General features: G+C 37.3%; 1 pseudogene; it reads right to left on the bottom strand.

Annotated features, from left to right (window-relative positions):
• Window positions 1-1,488: 1,488 nt before the first annotated feature.
• Window positions 1,489-2,445, bottom strand: LOC103735390 (annotated as a pseudogene).
• Between the last annotated feature and the right edge of the window lie 11,057 nt (window positions 2,446-13,502).

Here is a 13,502-nt window from a genome sequence, read left to right on the forward strand (position 1 = left end):
CCCAACTGCTGGCAGCGGGGAAGCTTGTCATCTTTAGAGCTAACCCTACGAAGGTGCACACCAAAGCAGACAAGCCAAGCTACCATTCTGCAAGAGAAATCAGGACTGTGTTAAACAATTCTTTTCATTAGCCTTTGTTCTTGGGGTAAGCCAAGAAACCAACCCCTATATGCAGAAACCCACACATGGTCTAGGTCACATAAATCCAAGTACTGGCATGGGATTTCAGTAAAGTAAACTTATTAAAAAAAATTAAAAAACACCCCAATCAAGATTGTAGAAAGGCCTCCAATTCAACTGTCCCTACTCACCACCCCCAAGTCCATCAATTAGAATAGAGTGATCTACAAAGGGGTCAAAGCACAGGAGAAAGTACGAATAGAGGGAAGGAATGGGAATCAGTGAGCGACATCACAGAGCTGGTTTGCTTGAGAGCAGTGATTCCTCAGGCCACAACTTCAAGGGCTGAGATAAAATACCTTGGAGGGCAAGTTTCTGACTTACAGACACTGCTTTAGGGAGGTTGATCAGACTGTCAAGAACAGGAGATGTTCAGAGTGACAAGGTTTCAAAAGAATGTGAGTATACTTCAAATTTTAGAAAGGACAGTGTTTACAAGAGGCAACACCAGGATACACAACACTGGAATTTCCTATGACCCCTAAGTGCTTCCTCTCCAGGAATCTACCATATACTATTGACATGTTAAATGGAGGGCACACCATTTCCTCTACTACTTGGTGTAAACTAAATTACCTCCCCACAAAGCTTTTCAAATCATGATCCAGTTACCCATTCATTTTGATCTCCAAGCAGTACTATTTGTTAGTGGCTTTTAGACTCACTTTCAATTACCTCCTTAAGGGATAAAAAATGAAGTTATTAACCCTACACTGGCCCCAGTAAGTCAGAATTAAAATAAATGTGTTGGCATCCTCCTGGAGACTCAATCTACTTTTCCAAAGATGGGAAATTTATTCAGATGTTTGGGAATTCATATACCACCACAGATAGGAATTAAAGGTAGAAACCTCACTCTTGTACTTCCTCTACTGCCCAACTGATCTGACTCAGTCTCACTGTCACAGCCATTTCTGCTACATGGAGCCCCTAGGCACTAGTCACACAGGCAACTGCTTGGTATCAGAACATATCACAACTTTCCCATTCAAAAGTTAAAGCCATTGTCTTTGTGGCTTCAATTGTGATTATCACATTGGTTCAATATTTTAAAAGCAGCATGCAAAACCTTTTTCATTTCATTAAAAAAAACTGTAAAGAAAGGTCTTCAGGAGATCATGAGTTTTATTTTGTCTTGTCTGGATAGAGGTTTGATTTGCTTTTGAATGTTCCAGTGTGGAAAGACTAGGAGACAGCACAGGCTGGAGAGGTCTACTCAGTGTAGTCTCCTGCATTCTCATCCTCACCATCCATCCACAGAGAAAGCACCATACTTGCTTACAGAGATGAGCTTTTGGAGGCTGGATTTCATTCACTTTTATTGGACTCAGGTGCAGATCTGGAAGCTCCATGACCAGTCATCCCATCTGACATAGTGGTCTTCATAGCAGTCGTACAGTACCCAATACCAAACACTCTTCTGTCACGGCCTATCCTGGGGTCATAGCTCCTGTCATAATCTCTACTGCCTTCATCTTACTAGCAAACCTGGTCCCCTTAGCAATACATATCCAGGAGTGGGCTGTCTGGATATGGGTCCCAATACCCAGATAACCATCTCAATACCAGAGTGAATTCTAAAGATCTCGACACTTGTCTCCAAAAGTACCATCACCTATTCTAGGCGGGGAGTCATCAAAGCTGTCTGTGTCAGAATGGGCTCTCCAGTCTGTGGCTGTTTTTCAGAATCTCTATTTCTATCTCAGCCCAAAGAACTAGCATCCAGGTCATCTTTACCCTGTGATTGATCAGCAACATCCAAATAGAATTCTGCTGTTACCTAGAGACACTTCATTGAGACACAGGGCACTGAGCAGCGAACCCAGGTCCTCAAGCTCAGCATTACAAAACCTTTCAACCGCTCTGGATTGTTGGATTCACACGGTAAGCACATTGAACTGATATTTAATCCTCTGAAGAATTCTTAATGGAGTCTTCTGTCACATCATAGAGCGGGTTTCCTAAGAAAGCAGTGTAAGGTGGCGATTTGGGAAGATGGCTTTAGTTGATATTGGGTTCCTGGGCAGCTGGTGGAGTAGTGGGAAGGATGGATCGGTCAGTCAACTGGAGGTGCCCTACACATACTTCGTCATGGTTACTGTGCCAAGGTGTTGACACATCCCCTTCCAGGTCGTCTGTTTCATCAGAATAGCTGACTGGTTTTGGGACATAGGTGCTTCCTACACCGGTTCCCACATCCTCAGCCAGAAAGGCTATTAGGGAGATGGTCTAACCCTTCTTATTCTTTTTTGCTGAGACCGCCATGTTGAGAGAGAGAGAGAGAACACAAAGGTGGATGATCAAAGTATTTTTATATTGCCAGAATGGACAAGTACTTTGAATACTTTTTTCAAATATTTATTGGTCACTAGTAATTCTTCTTTTGCGAAATAGATCCAGTTCATTAGACTATTGACTGATTAGCTTTTATGACAGCTGTTGAATTTTTATATATTGAAGGTATTACAATCTTTCCCATTCTGTAGGCTGTCTCTTCATTGTGGTGATTCTATTACTTGCTGTGCAGACAATTCTTAATCTCACATAAAATTCATTGTCAATTTTTTGAGATTATTTCCTGTGATACTGGTGATCTTTGCAGAAATTCCTTGTCCATGCCTATATATGAAAGTACTTTATCTATATTTTCCTCTATGAGCTTTAAATATCACATCTTTTTGTCAGGTCTTGGATTAATTTTTCCAATGTATGATTTTACAACTTTCCCAAAACCTAGATGACTGAAGTTATATGCATTTATTTCAGGATCCTCAATTTTATTCTCTTGGTCTGTACACTTATTTTTGTACCAGTGCCATACAGATGTTTATATTATAGTTTTGTTGCATAATTGGAGATCGGGCATGATGATGCCTCCAGTTTTGCTGTTTCTGCTTAGGACTGATTTTCCTATTTGAAGTCATTTTCTTTTCATCTGAATTTTAGGATTGTTTTCTCTGGTTTGGTGACAAATACAAATTGACATTTCAGGAATTAGATTTAATCTGGAATTTTCAATAAATTCATTTTTATTTATTTTTAGAATATTAATTATGTTAGTCCTTAACCATGGAAGACATTTTCTGTCTACAGTTTCTATTTTCAGTGTCTTAAAATTTTACTGTACAGATCTTTTGCTTGGGTAGGTTTTAAAAATAGTTTTACTAATACTTTAAGATTTCATACAATGTGTTTTGACTGTGTCCACTTCTTATAACTCATCCCCACCCCAAGCTACTTAATGTTTGTGAAGGCTGAACTGCCTGCCTTATTTTCATTAAAGTCCCAAATACTCTTGGGCATGGAGAGTGGTCAACATACGTGGGTCACACCACAATGAAAACTGACTTTCCCTTTCCCAATAGCTATTAATTACAAATAGTTTTTTGGCTAGGGGTGGAATATTGTGCCCAAGTCATCCATGAATAATGCTTCTACAATAAAGACCACATGCTATCAAATAAAGAGCTCAGTGGCAGGAACAAGTTACCTCCTTTGGAGTTGTTTGCTACTAAGTTCCAACATAGCTTCAACATTACTGGCTTAATGGTAATAACCTATTGCTGAAGACATGACATGCTTCAGCCATAGAGCATGTAGAAATAAAATGCTCTTACTTCAAAGTTTCATCCCTACTGGCTGGCTTTAGTAATCCTGGAAAGTGCTATGTATACTACCTAAATCATCATTTTATCCAGTTGTGACCCCTATAACCTACAACAACGAAATGCTTGGCAAGATATGGCCACTGGTGCAATACTGGTATCAATGTTATGGAATCAACCAAAGATTTTGTGATTGGGTTTAAGGCATGATTCACAAGAAAATAGTGTTCTCTACAAATAGCACAGTAGTCATAGTGTTTGTGGCAGCATTCACAAGACTCATTCAACCTCAAACTGGACAAAATTCATACTTACGTTTATTTAAAAAAATTTTTGTTAAGCTCTTATAGTGGGATTTCTTTCCTGATTAATTTTCTGCCTGTTCTTCATTGGTATACAGAATTCCTAATAGTTTCTACATATTTATTATTTTGAATGATACTATCTTTATGAAAATAAGTATAAAATCCAATAATTTTCTGTTGGAATGATTAATCTGTTTTATGTAGAGAATTGTGCCTTCTGTAAATAGAGATAATTTGATTTCTTTCTTTACTAGCTGTGTCTTTTTTTGTTTCTTTTTCTTTTTTAATTATTCTGGGAAAATTTAAACATTATAGGAGCTGTGTGAGTGGGCACACTTTTCTGGAGAGATGGTGCAGCCATTTAAACCTAAGGCTAACAGTCAAAATGTCATACTTTATTTTATTAGAAATGCTTTTTCTTTCCCATATTTAGCATAATGTCAGCTGTAGGTTTTTCATGTATGTTTATTATATTATGCATCATCTAGTCTTAATTTTTAAAGGGCTTTTATTATTACAGGTTACTGAACTTTGTCAAATACATTTTCTGCATCTCTAAAAGTCTTGTGACTTCTGATCTTAAGTGTATTTATGTGGTGTGCTACATTTATTGATATATGTATATTGAATCATCCCTACATTTCTGAGGTGAAACCAACTTTCTCAATACATGAGATCATAATGTTTCCTTAAATTTTATTTGTATTTTACTGAGAATTTTCTCATCTATGTTCTTCAAGAAAATTAGTCTGGAGTTTTCTCATATATATATATATATATATATATATATATATATATATATATATATATATATTATTTTTTTTATTCTTACCAGGTTTTTTCATCATTTCTGTGTATTATGTTTTGTTTTCTATTTTAAAAACTATCCTATTTTTCGTCCCTTAGATTTTGCTTATTATTTTTGTTTTATTTTATGTGTGTGAGTGCATTGCATGCATATAAGTGCACCCATGTCATGAAGTGCACATGGAGATCAGAAGAAGGGGTCAAATATTCTAGACCTGGAGTTATGAATGGTAGTTAACCACCATGTGGATGTTAGGAACCAAATTCGAGTCCTCTGCAAGACCAGCCAGTGCTGGTAACCACTAAGTCATCTCTCTAGGTCTGCTCTTGTAATCTTATCACATTATGTATATGTTTAATTTGCTTAAGTCTACTTGATTTAATTTTGGTTAATTATATGTTATTGGATATTTATTTACTTTCTTATTAAATTTCCAGTTTTATAAGTTTTCAAAGTATTCCCTAATCATTTTCTGGATTTTATTGGACTTTGCTCTGACATCCTCCTTTTCATCTCTTATTTTATTAAAGTGGGAATTCACATATTTTTCATATCTTGATTAGTTTTGCTTGGATATATCAGTCATGGTTATCTTTTGAAGAACTAACATATTTTTCCTTTTTATTTTACATAAATGGAGAATAATATACAAATAAATAGCACCCAGATATTCAGGTTCATTGAAAGTGAGAAATTTAATCACACCTGAATAGACCATTTGTCATCCATCACACTTTAGCACCAAAGCAACATCACTCAACGCAAAAAACACCAAAATAAAATGGTAAATCTTAGCCTTTATTTGTGAAGTTGTGAATGTTTAATATGAATCAATTGACACTGTCCCAAGTTAACATAAAATCTAATCTGAAATACAAATCCACTCTTTGTTAACATAAAACTCTCAACAAAATCATATTAACTTCATTTTGTAGTAGATAATTGATCACATCTAACTTCTATTAATAGCAAAAAAATTGCAAGACAAGCCTGAATGGTGGAAAATGCCATTCGTTCCAGCACTCGGGGCAGAAGAAGATAGATCTCTCTGAGACTGAGGCCAGCCTGGTCTACATAACAAGTGCCAGGTCACTTGGGTCTACATGGAAACCAAACAAGACCAAAATATAATTGTAAGGCATGTTAAAGGAAAAATATTCATTAACCTCGAAGCTAGAGAGTTGGCTCAGTGGTTAAGAGTGCATATTGTTATTGCCAGAGACTGAAGTTTAGTTCCCAGAGCTCAAGCCCAGTTATTCCTGCTCTAAGAGATCCTGGATACACACACATAAAAAATTCAAAAATAAACATTAAAGAATATATACATAAACCAGTTCTGCTCAGCATTAGAACTGGACTTCTGTATGAAATAGATATAGAAATGGTATAGAGAAGTTTAAAATAATTATGATTAATATGCCAAGAACGCTAATGAAAACTGTTAATTGGAAAAAACAGATCTGTAATGTAAGTAGAAAAATAAAAAAAGTTATGTCAAATTCATAATAATTGAAGGAAATTTCTAAGAATTATTTCTCTGCAATGCTAAAAATAGTACATTTGAGGATGTATACAGCCTAGGAAAGAGTTTGTTAATTTAATCATATTTCAGTGAAAAATCTTCAAAACCCCAAAAGGATGAAATCATTAGAATATCTTAGATTATTTTGGTTATGACTATATGTGAGTGTGTGTGTTTGTGTCTGTTGCATGTGCTTGTGACATATGCAAACATATATGTGGAAGTGCACTTAGACCTAGACTGGAAGTCAGGTGTGCTGAATAGCTTTAGTGTCAACTTGACACAACTGGGTTGAGGGAGCCTCTTTTGGGGAATTGACTCCATTGAACTGGCCTGTGGCCATATCTGTGGGGCATCTTCTTGACTGTTGTGTGATATGAGAGGGCCCAGCCCACTGTAGGTGATGCCACCGCTGGGCAGTTAGGCCTGTGTTACATAAGAAAGCAGACTGAGCAGGGGCCAGGGGATCAAGTCAGTAACGGAGATTTCCTCAATGCCCTGTGCTTCAGCTCCTGCCTCCAGGTCCCTGCCCTGAGTTCCTACATTGGGCTCCCTAATGTACTGTGAACTAGGAGATGTAAGATAAAATAAAGCCTTTCCTCCCCAAGTTGGTATTGGTCAGAATATTTTGTCACAGCAATGGAGAAACAAACTAGCATACTAGGTAAGCCACAAGGTTTCCATCCCACACAGCACTCATTGCCCGTAAGTGTAATGGCCACATTCAGATTCTCATATAGTTGCTTGGGATTTTAAATCAGGCTTCCATACTTGTATAAAAAGCACTCCTACACAGTGAGCAATCTACCTAAACCCCAGAATATCTAATTTCCTTGGGAAAAATTCAAAGCAAATAACATATGTTTAATCTTGTAACATAGCAAAAATAAGAAAAACAGACACACTATTTGAAGAAATAGTTTCCAAGGATTTTCCCTAAGCAATGTCAGATATTAAGGAGTATATACATCATTCATAAAAATCAAAAATTAGTCAATAAAAATAATCCAAACTAGATATATTGTCAAAAAGGAAGGGAAAAGAAAAAGAGAAAATATTTTTAAAGAAACCACATTAGACCTCCCTCTGTTTCCCTGGGCCTGCACAACCGGCCAGCCTCTCTCCTGGGTATGTCCATCAGCACCATCTGTACCTTGACTCCCCCAGTCTCATTTACCACACCACTGTTTCCTAATCCTTTGCATCCGGACCAATCCCGTTCCTCCCTGAAGCCTCCATGAGCCCTTGGGGCCGCTTCCTTCCCCTGCCTCCCTTTGCATTCCTGGGTGGCCTGGCCACCAGCTGCCAGAAACCAGCATCTTTCCTCTGCCCTGATTCCAGGACAGTCCAGCCCGCAAATTCCTGAGGTCAATATCTTTCCTGGAGGGATCCAGAACTTAGGAGAAAGCCTGAGAACATCTGATCCTCATCTGACTTGGGGCTCTGTGGAAAGAAATTTAATGAAGGTATAATGGTGGAAAAGTACAGCTATATCAAGTATGTGAACAGAAATAAAAATGACAGGATTCAATGCACATCATTCATGAAGAAGTTTATATATCCATGGACTAAACTCTCCAGTCAAAAGACACAGACCAGGTGAATGGACTAAGAAACAAAACCCATCTTTTGTTGTCTGCATGAAACTCATCTCACTTTCAAGGACAGGCACTACCTCAAGGTAAAAGGATGGGAAAAAATATACCAAGTGAATGGTACTAAGAAAAAAGAAGGCATTGCAATTCTAATATCTGACAAAATAAACTTTAAACTAAAACTAATCAGAAGAGATAAAGAGGGCCACTTCATTCTGATCCGAGGAAAAATAAACCAAGAAGATACTACAGGCATGAACATACACAATCAAAATATGGTGTACCCAACTTCATAAAAATAATACTACAGAACGTTAAAACCCAGATTAATCCCAACTCATTAATAGTAGGGGAACTCAGTACCCCACTGTCACCATTAGATAGCTCAACAGGCTACGGAGTTAACAAAGAGATATCTGAATTAAACAATACTATATATCAAATGGACCTAACAGACATCTACTGAGCATTCCACCCAAGCACCAAAGGATACACTTTCTATTCATTGCTCCATAGAACCTGCTCCCAAATTGAAAATATACTGGGGCACAAAACAAACCTCAATAAATACAAAAAGACTGAAATAATTCCGTGCATTCTATCAGATCACAATGCAATAAGGCATAAAATCAACACTGGAAGAATCCCTAGTCACCACATGAACACATGGAGATTAAACAACACACTCCTGAATGATGACTGGATCAAAAGAGAAATTAAGAAAGAAATAAAAGTATTCCTGGAACTAAATGAAAACAATACAACATGACAAAACCTCTGGGACACGTTGAAAGCTGTCCTCAGAGGGACATTTATAGCTCTAAGTGCCTACATTAAAAAATCAGAAAGAACACAAGTAAATGACTTAACATTGCAACTCAAGACACTTGAAAAACAACAACAACTGAAACCCAAGCCCAGCAGACAAGAAGAAATAACAAAACTCATAGTGGAAATTAATGAAGTACAAGCACAGAAAACAATACAAAGAATTAATGAACACAAGAGCTAGTTCTCTGAGAAGATAAGCAAGATTGACAGACCACTACCCTACTTAATGAAAAGAGCATCTCCAAATCAACAAAACCAGAGATAAAGGGGAAACATCATAAAAGACACCAGAAAGATCCAGAACATTATAAGGGAATACTTTGAAAACCTATATGCTACTAAATTTGAAAACCTAAAAGAAATGGACAGGTATCTAAAGGCATAGGAACCACCAAAACTAAACCAAGAAGAGATTAGCAGCTTAAAGAGACCCATAACACAAAAAGAAATTGAAACAGTAATACAAAACTTCCCAACAAAACAAGTCCAGGATGAGATGGATTTCCAGCAGAATTCTACCAGACACTTATAGAAGATCTACATCCAATAATACTAAATTTATTCAAAAAGATGGAAATAGAGGGAGAACTTCCAAATTCCTTCTATGAAGCCAGCATCACTCTAATGCCAAAGCTCGGTAAAGATACAACCAGAAAAGAAAACTACAGACCCATACTCTTAATGAACATAGCTGCAAAAATTCTCAACAAGATGCTTCCAAACGATGTACAGACACACATCAAAAAGATCATACACCATGAGCAAGTGGGCTTTATTCCAGAGATGCAGGGATGGTTCAATATATGTAAGTCAATAAATGTCATAAAACATAAAACTGGGCTCAAACACAAGAAGCACATGCTCATCTCAATAGATGAAGTGAAAATTCAAAATTCATTTATGTTCAAAGTCCTAGGGGGTATTGGACTGGAGGGAACATAACTCAACATAATTAAAGCTATATATAACAAACCCACAGCCAACATCATTCTAAATGGAGAAAAACTGGAAGCATTCCCATTGAAACCAGGAACCAGGCACGGCTGTCCACTAACTCCAATCCTCTTTAACATAGTGTTTGAAACTCTTGCAAGAGCAGTATGACAAGAGCAGGAAATTAAAGAATCAACAATTGGAAAAGAAGAGATCAAATTATCCCTTTTGCAGATGATACAATATTATATCTAAGAGATGGCAAAAATTCCACCAACAAAATACTAGAAAATATTAACACGTTCAGTAAAGTGGCAGGTTACAAAATTAACCTACAAAAGTCTGTAGCCTTTCTATATAACAATAACAAGCAATCTGAGAAAGAGCACATGGAAACACATCCCTTCACAATAGCTGCAAAATAAAATGAAATAAAATAAAATAAGCATCTCGGAATAAACCTGACCGAAGACATTAAAGAGCTCTACAATGAAAATTTTAAATCACTAAAGAAAGAGATTAAGGAAGACATCAGAAGATAGAAGGACCTCCCATGCTCACCTCCCCCATAGCTGCTGCAAAGTTCTTAATTACCATCACATTGCAAAAGCTTTCCATTTCTGGGAGTCCTTTGGGCCACCCTGGCCAAAAACTCAAAGGAAGGTATCTCCTGTTTGGCATTGTTTCTTGTTATGTGGCCTTTAGCTATACATATGGACTCTTAAAAAATTATATTGGCCCATTTAATCTTCAGTTATACTTTCCTTTTTGGTGTTTAAGGAGCTATAGTCATAAAAACAAGATGGTACTGACACAAAAATAGACCTGTAGATCAAGGGAACAAAATTGAAGACCCAATAGGAGTACATGCAATTTCAGCCACCTGATATTTGACAAAGTGGCCAAGAACATTTACAGGAGGAAATACAGCATGTTCAGCAAATGGTGCTGGCAAAACTGGATCTCCAGCTGTAGAAGAATGAAAATAAACCCTTGTCTTTCACCTTGCACAAAAATCAATTGCAAATGTATCAAAGACCTCAACATAAAGCCTGAAACTCTGAAACTGTTAGAAAAAAACATTGGCAAAAACCTACAAGTTATAGGTATAAGAAAAGATTTTCTAAACAGGACATCAATTGCTCAGGAAACACTGTCAAGAATCAACATATGGGACCTCGTTAAACTAAAAAGCTTCTGTACATCAAAGGAGGAAACCAGGGAAGTGTAGAGAAAACCCACAGAATGGGAGAAAATCTTCGCCATTGACATATCTGACAGAGGTTTAACATCCAGAATATATAACGAACTCAAAAAACAAAGAATCAAGAAAGGAAGTAACCCAATTAAAAGATGGGATAAGGAACTGAACAGAGAGTTCTCAAAAGAAGAATTAAAGATGGCCAAGAAACATCTTTAAAATGTTCAAAATCACTAGTAATTAAGGAAATGCAAATTAAAACCACTTTAAGATTTCATCTTACCCCAGTCAGACTGGCTAAGATCAATAGAACAAATTATACCAAATGTTGGAGAGGATGTGTGGAAAGGGGAATACTCATCAACTCCTGGTGGGGCTGCAAACTTTTTCAACCCCTATGGAAAGCAGTGTGGAGAACTCTTTAAAAACTACAAATGAACCTACCATTTGACCCAGTTATACCACTCCTTGGCATATACCCAAAGAACTCATCCTGTTCCACAGACTCTTGTATACCCATGTTTGTTGCTGCTCTTTCCACAATAGCTGAAAGATGGAAGAAACCTAAGTGTCCCTCAGTTGACAAATGGATAATGAAAATGTGGTTCATTTATATGATGGAGTTCTACTCAGCAGTAAAGAAAGATGAAATCATGAAATTTGCAGGTAAATGGATGGAACTAGAAACTGTTATTCTAAGTGAAGTAACAGAGACTCAGAAAAAAAAATAGACATATGAAAACCCTCATATGTGGATCCTAGAGCCAAACCCTGATAAGTGAGTATGTATCCAGACATAACTACAGGAACCAGGATAATGGAATGGAACCAGGGAGGTAAAGGAAAAGAAAGAACCTGAAAGAGAAGTACAGTAGGAAACAGGAATTAATAAGGGAGATATGGATAAAAGTTGGGTTAGTTTAAGGGAGCAGGGGAGGGAAGGGTATACAAGGAACCTAGGGGATAAAGGGAAAGAAGGAGCTCAAGAGAGGTAGGACCATAGGAGAAGGATATTATTAAGGGAGAAAGGGGAATATGGGCACACTTTGATTGGGAAACCACAATGGAGGGGTGAGACAATGTGAGAGATAGATAATGCCTAGCTAGTTTTAAAAACCAGATGGAAACATGTTAGTCCAACAACCTACTGAAAAATTATGCATACCAGATCAAGAAATATATGTCTAGGCAAGGTTTATCTGATAACAATTGGTCTTTGCCCAAGATTTATCTACATGGCACACAGCAATTAAAAGTACCAGAGTGGTGGAACTAACCTTCTTGTATATTTAACAGCTATACTTTGAGGCCTATATACTAATTTGGTCATAGGGACATAAAGGACAGTTTTTGCTCCTTGCCCTCCTAGGTCGACTAGTTCCAGGGGACTATGAGCATCTCCCAAAATGTCCTGTAATTGTGGTGGGCCACCTGCCCTCTTGATCAAGGAGGCCATGGAGATGCCACAAGGTGGACTTGAACCAGTGTACAGTCTACAAAGAGGAGAGTCAACACAGAGGAAATATTTCCTCCATGCTTCCAAGTGAAGCCAGCCATGGTTGAGCAGGACCTTTGACAGATCCTCAAATGGCCTTTAGAGTAAAAATAAGTTGGTTTATCTGGGCCAACTATATGGCCTTAAAAACAAAAGGAAAGTGTAACCAAAGATTAAAGGGGCTAATAAAATTTTTAAGAGTCCATATATATATATAGCTAAAGGTGACATAACAAGCAACAATGCCAGATAAGAGATACCTTCTTTTGAGTTGTTGGCCAGGGTGGCCCAAGGGACTCCCAGATAGTAATGCAGCATAGAATGGGGAAAATGAACAGTAGAACCCAATCTTATCTAAAGGAATATTGACAACTGATTGTTGCTAGATGAGAAACATCTGACCTTCCTACAACAAAGACCTCTAGATGGGCTCACTAGATTCACCAGATGGATAAGTAGTGAGGAATGGCTAGGGGTGCTGACAACACAGCAGACAGTTGCAGGCATGACAGAGTATAAGGGCTCTAGTGGTCAGGGGAGACTATGGGAGGGTGCCATCTGGGAAGTGGGTGTAGAGATGAATAAGTCGGTTTGGGATGTTCTGTGTGATGTACACACACACAAAAATCAAAAAATTAAATAATGAATTATATTTGAGGAGGAAGCATAAAAACTTACATCATTTTATTTAGTAAAGATGATAAACATTACCATTGAAATCTACCTGATGACTTTATAGACATACACAGGTGCCGTGTATCCGAGTGCAACTGATTATGACTAGTAATAATCAGATACATAAGATTAGAAACACATGCACCAACATCACAGCGTTAGCAAAAGCAATGAGTCTTTCTGTAAGAAACAGTATTTTTAAATATGAAATGGAGATCTTTTCTAAAGGTTAAAAACTCATTCAATTTAGTGTCTTACTATTGTATAACTGTATTAATTCAACAGTGAACCTAAAAATTTTATAGCCACTTTTGAAAGAGATGTGTCTTTGCTCTGGAAACTGTTATTGAGT

The sequence above is a fragment of the Nannospalax galili genome, unplaced genomic scaffold (assembly GCF_000622305.1).
Source record: "Nannospalax galili isolate Female #2095 unplaced genomic scaffold, S.galili_v1.0 scaffold537, whole genome shotgun sequence".
Taxonomy (NCBI): domain Eukaryota; kingdom Metazoa; phylum Chordata; class Mammalia; order Rodentia; family Spalacidae; genus Nannospalax; species Nannospalax galili.